This window comes from Triticum urartu, chromosome 4A (assembly GCF_056163025.1).
Source record: "Triticum urartu cultivar PI428250 chromosome 4A, HENAU_Tu73, whole genome shotgun sequence".
NCBI classification, from domain to species: Eukaryota; Viridiplantae; Streptophyta; class Magnoliopsida; order Poales; family Poaceae; genus Triticum; species Triticum urartu.
The window spans coordinates 116,734,611-116,741,481 of record NC_141876.1 but is presented as its reverse complement, the minus strand read 5'-3'; positions in this window follow the sequence as shown (position 1 = coordinate 116,741,481).

Here is a 6,871-nt window from a genome sequence, read left to right as displayed (position 1 = left end):
AGGGTGGAGGGAGCACCCTACCCCCTGGGCGCGCCCCCTGCCTCGTGGGCACCTCGTGTGCTCTCCGGACTCTGTTTTCTTGCACAATACTTCTTTTGGTGGGTAAAAATTCATTATATAATCTCCCGAAGGTTTTCACCCTCGTATCACGCGAATATCCTCTGTTTTTGTCTCGAGCTGTTTTCTGCCAGAGTTGTCAAGGCCAGGCATCATGTCGTCTCCCTCCTCCAACAATTAGGGCAAGGATTCTTGGCTAATGAAGATAGAGCTGAAGAGAGAAGAACCCGGGGAGATCAACAAGGATGATAGGATCAAGAAGGCCATGGATGATCAAGCTCCGGCAACAGAAGAAGAAGACATCCTTCAACCTCATCACAATCTTCTTACCCCAACTAAGATTGAAGCTTTGAACATGATTGCGTTAGCTCGCATACAAAACAAGTATCTCACACGTGAAAATATTTTGTTGAAGGAGCATATCACCGCACTCAAGGGCATTATCCGCAAATTGGAGGATCTCCTACGCTCGATATGCGACACTCCACCATCTTCTTCACCAGCAAAGGAGAACTGAGTATCTGGCATGGGAACTCCCCTTGGCAACTGCCAAGCTTGGGGGAGGTGCCCTGGTATCGTATCACCATCACACTCCTATCTTTACCGTTTTTCTTGTTGGGGAACATAGTAATTTCAAAAAAAATCCTACGCACACACAAGATCATGGTGATGCATAGCAACGAGAGGGGATAGTGTGTCCACGTACCCTTGTAGACTGAAAGCGGAAGCGTTAGCACAACGCGGTTGATGTAGTCGTACGTCTTCACGATCCGACCGATCAAGTACCAAATGCACGGCACCTCCGAGTTCAGCACACTTTCAACTCGATGACGTCCCTCAAACTCCGATCCAGCCGAGCTTTGAGGGAGAGTTCCATCAGCACAACAGCGTGGTGACGATGATGATGTTCTACCGACACAGGGCTTCGCCTAAGCACCGCTACGATATGACCGAGGTGGATTATGGTGGAGGGGGGCACCGCACACGGCTAAGAGATCCAAGGGATCAATTGTTGTGTCTCTATGGGGTGCCTCCCTCCCTGTATATAAAGGAGTAGAGGAGGGGGAGGGGGGCGGCCACCCTTGGTGCGCCCCATGAGGAGTCCTACTACCACCGGGAGTAGGACTCCCCCGTTTCCATGTTGGAGTAGGAGAGGAGAGGGAAGGAGAGAGAGGGGGAAAGGAAAGGGGGGGTGCCGCCCCCCCCCCCTCCTTGTCCAATTCAGACTTGGCGGGGAGGGGCACGCGGCTGCCCCTTGGCCGCCTCTCCTCTTCCACCACTTGGGCCCATGAGGCCCAATAACCTCCGGGGGGGTTCGGTAACCCCCGATATTCCGGTATATATCCGATAACCCCCGGAAACATTCCGGTGTCCGAATATAGTCATCCAATATATCAATCTTCATGTCTCGACCATTTCGAGACTCCTCGTCATGCCCGTGATCACATCCGGGACTCCGAACAACCTTCGGTACATCAAAATATATAAACTCATAATGAAACTGTCATTGTAACGTTAAGCGAGCGGACCCTACGGGTTCGAGAACAATGTAGACATGACCGAGACACGTCTCTGGTCAATAACCAATAGCGGAACCTGGATGCTCATATTGGCTCCTACATATTCTACGAAGATCTTTATCGGTCAGACTGCGTAACAACATACGTTGTTCCCTTTGTCATCAGTATGTTACTTGCCCGAGATTTGATCGTCGGTATCTCAATACCTAGTTCAATCTCGTTACCGGCAAGTCTCTTTACTTGTTCCGTAATACATCATCCCACAACTAACTCATTAGTTGCAATGCTTGCAAGGATTAAGTGATGTGCATTGCCGAGTGGGCCCAGAGATACCTCTCCGACAATCGGAGTGACAAATCCTATTCTCGAAATACGCCAACCCAACAAGTACCTTCGGAGACACCTGTAGAGCACCTTTATAATCACCCAGTTACGTTTTGACGTTTGGTAGCACACAAAGTGTTCCTCCGGTAAACGGGAGTTGCATAATCTCATAGTCATAGGAACATGTATAAGTCATGATGAAAGCAATAGCAACATACTAAACGATCAAGTGCTAAGCTGACTAAATGGGTCAAGTCAATCACATCATTCTCCTAATGATGTGATCCCATTAATCAAATGACAACTCTTTTTCTATGGCTAGGAAACATAACCATCTTTGATCAACGAGCTAGTCAAGTAGAGGCATACTAGTGACACTCTGTTTGTCTATGTATTCACACATGTATCATGTTTCCGGTTAATACAACTCTAGCATGAATAATAAACATTTATCATGATATAAGGAAATAAATAATAACTTTATTATTGCCTCTAGGGAATATTTCCTTCATTTCTTACTTCGATCCTTTTGGTAATATCTTGATCTAGTTTTGAGATTTGCTTTATGATCCTTCTATGTAATCGAGTCCATGAGATATATAATAAAGATTAGTTTTGAGTCAAGGGCTTGATTATCTTACTATGATCTTGAGGGAATAAAAGAAAAAGAAAGAACAAAAATAAATAAAGAAATCATATTGATCTTATGAAGAGTAATGACTTCACATATAAAGAGTATGATGAATAAAAGTTGTTGAGAGTTGACAAACATAGTTTTGGTCATCGTTGCAATTAATAGGAAGTAATAAAGAAAGAGAGGTTCTCACATATAAATATACTATCTTGGACATCTTTTATGATTGTGAGCACTCATTAAAATATGACATGCTAAAAAGTTGATGTTGGACAAGGAAGACAACATAATAGGTTATGTTTTCTTATATCCGAAATAAAGTATATTGTCATGGATCATCCAACATGTTGAGCTTGCCTTTCCCCCTCATGCTAGCCAAGTTCATTGTACCAAGTAGAGATACTACTTGTGCTTCCAATTATCCTTAAACCCAGTTTTGCCATGAGTGTCCACCATACCTACCTATGGATTGAGTAAGATCCTTCAAGTAAGTTGTCATTGTTGCGTGCAATAAAAATTGCTCTCTAAATATGTATGATTTATTAGTGTGGAGAAAATAAGCTTTATACGATCTTGTGATATGGAAGAAATAAAAGCGACGGACTGCATAATAAAGGTCCATATCACAAGTGGCAATATAAAGTGACATTCTTTCGCATTAATATTTTGTGCATCCAACCATAAAAGCACATGACAACATCTTCTTCCCTCTGCGAAGGGCCTATCTTTTATTTTGCCTTATGCTTTATGCAAGAGTCAGGGTGATCTTCACCTTTCCTTTTTACATTTTATCCTTTGTCAAGCACATTGTGTTGGAAAGATCCTGATATATATATCCAATTGGATGTAAGTTATCATGAACTATTATTGTTGACATTACCCTTGAGGTAGAAGGTTGGGTGGCAACACTATAAGCCCCTATCTTTCTTTGTGTCCGATTAAAACTCCATACCCGTAAGTATTGCGTGAGTGTTAGCAATTGTGAAATATTAAATGATAGTTGAGTGTGTGGACTTGCTGAAAAGCTCTTACATTGACTCTTTCTGATGTTATGATAAATTGCAATTGACCCTAGTTCATCTCTTGTATCCGATCTTTGTCTCAAAACCTCAGATTGGTACCCGTGGGTTGCTAGTAGTGTTGATTACTCCTTGTAGTTGATGCTAGTTGGTTTATTCGGTGGAAGATCATATGTTCAGATCCTTTATTTAATACCCCTCTGATTATGAACATGAATATGATTTGTGAGTAGTTACGTTTGTTCCTGAGGACATGTGAGAAGTCTTGCTATAAGTAGTCATGTGAATTTGGTATTCGTTCGATATTTTGATGAGATGTATGTTGCCTTTCCTCTAGTGGTGTTATGTGAACGTCGACTACATGACACTTCACCATTATTTGGGCCTAGGGGAAGGCATTGGGAAGTAATAAGTAGATGATGGGTTGCTAGAGTGACAGAAGCTTAAACCCTAGTTCATGCGTTGCTTCGTAAGGGGCCGATTTGGATCCACGTGTTTCATGCTATGGTTAGGTTTACCTTAATTCTTCTTTCGTAGTTTTGGATGCTTGCCAGAGGGGTTAATCATAAGTGGGATGCTTGTCCAAGGAAGGGCAGTACCCAAGCACTGGTCCACCCACATATCAAATTATCAAAGTAACGAACGTGAATCATATGAGCGTGATGAAAACTAGCTTGACGATAATTCCCATGTGTCCTCGGGAGCGCTTTCGTTTATATAAGAATTTGTCCAGGCTTGTCCTTTGCTACAAAAAGTATTGGGCCACCTTGTTGCACCTTGTTTACTTTTGTTACTTGTTACCCGTTACGAATTACCTTATCACAAAACTATCTGTTAGCGATAATGTTAGTGCTTGCAGAGAATACCTTGCTGAAAACCGCTTGTCATTTCCTTCTGCTCCTCGTTTGGTTCGACACTCTTACTTATCAAAAAGACTACGATAGATCCCCTATACTTGTGGTTCATCAGATCACTTCAATGCAAATGTTATGAAACAATTGAAATATAATTCTGATATGATTGCTCTCTTGAGTGACTTGTTATTTAGAATCTCAAATGATGTTAGAGGTGTTGGAAAACATGCTTCTATGGTTCAAACTCAGTAAGAACAAGTTGCTAAATCTCAAAGAGAATTGTTTGATGAAATGAATGATAATATACATGACTTTGCTGTTAGAGTTGCAACTAGAGGAGGTAAAATGACTCAGGAACCACTTTATCATGAGGGACACCCTAAAAGAATTGAATAAGATTCACAAAGAGTTAACACTGATGCACCTAGTCCTTCTAGAAAGAAAAAGAAGAAGAAAAATGATAGGACTTTGCATACTTCTAGTGGAACTGAAATAGAAAAACCTCCTGATAATGATAATGAAACTTCTATCTCTGATGCTGAAACTCAATCTAGTAATGAACACTCACCTAGTGATAATGATGAGGTTCATGAAGACTCTCAGCCAAATAATGAAAAAGAACCAGATAATGATGTTGAGATAGAACCACCTATTGATCTTGATAACCCAGAACCTAAGAATAAAAGGTATGACAAAAGAGACTTCATTGCTAGAAAACACGGTAAAGAAAGAGAACCGTGGGTTCAAAAACCTATGCCTTTTCCACCCAAGTCAACTAAAAAGAAAGATGATGAAGAATTTGAACGCTTTGCTGAAATGCAAAGGCCAGTCTTTTGCGTACTCGCTTGACTGATATCTTGAAAATGCCTCCTTATGCAAAGTATATGAAAGACATCATCACAAATAAGAGAAAAATACCGGAAGTTGAAATCTCCACTATGCTTGCTAATTACACTTTTAAAGATGGAGTACCTAAAAACTTGGAGATCCGGGAATAGCAACTATACCTTGCTCTATCAAAAAGAATTATGTGAAAACTGCTTTGTGTGATTTAGGAGCTGGTGTTAGTGTTATGTCTTTCTCTTTATATAAAAGACTTGATTTGAATAAACTCACACGTACTGGAATATCCTTGCAAATGGCTGACAAATCAACTACCATACCAATCAGTATCTGTGAGGATGTGCCCGTTGTTGTTGCTAATGTTACTATTTTGACTGACTTTGTTATACTTGAGATGCCCGAGGACGACAACATGTCGATTATCCTTGGTAGACCCTTCTTGAATACTGCAGGTGATGTTATTGATTGCAATAAAAGCAAGGTCACTTTTCATATCAATGGTAATGAGCATACGGTGCACTTTCTGAAGAAACAATTCCAAGTGAATGGTATTAATGTTACTGAAAAATCTCCGACAATCACTATTGGAAGTTTTCAAATACCTCTACCTACTACCAAAAAGAAATATGAAATGCTTATTGTTGGGGACATTCATATCCCCATTGAGCTAACTTAGTGATTTACGAAAGTTCTTTGGTTTCATGCTAATCGAAAGTGATTGTTAATAAGACTTGATCAACCTTATTAATGGACCATTTTTGAGCGGTATGAAGTTGATGAATTTAGTAAGCACTACCTTCTGTCCCTACTTTTTGTTTTCTGTTTTTATTAGTTAAATAAAATATAGTGCCATGTTTTGTCTGTTTTCTGAATTTCCCGTGCAATAAATAAATGACCCAAAAATAAAAGTTCTCAGAATGCCCTAAAAATTTAATAAGATTTTTTTCTGAATATGTCTCAATTTATGGTGCAAATAATATCAGAGGGAGGTGCACCAGGTGGGCACAACCCACCTGGGCGCGCCAGGACCCCCAGGCGCGCCCTGGTGGGTTGTGGTCCCCACGTGGGCACCCTCACTTATCTCTTCACACCACATCATCACTCGCCTCCAGAAAAATTCTCCATTGTTGTCTCCCCCATGTTCTTGCTCTCAAACCCGCAGATTTCGATCTCTTTGCTCGAAGCTCCATTTCCAAAACTGTCTCGGGGGATTGTTGTTTGGTATGTGACTCCACCGTTTGTCCAATTAGTTTTTGTTTTAGTGGTTTATATTTTATATAATTAGCTACTCTTGGTGCTACTGTAGATGAGCTCGCATGTTGAATTCTTAGTATTCTAAGTAGTTTGAATGCTTGCTATGGCCTCTATGTATCCCTATGAGTAGTTGGTATCAATTTTGTAAAGTTTTGTTGGTAAATTTTTGTCACTCAAAAAATTTCAGAAAATTGTACGTGAACACGATGAACCTTTTTGGAAGGAGTTCTTCGAGGAGGCGATCCTCGGGGGCATCTTCTAGTGATAGCTCCGCTCGCCGGTCTTATGTTGAACCAAGTGAAAGTTCCACACGAGATACCGCCACCAAAACATGATTATGGCCTTGCGATGAGTATATAATACATG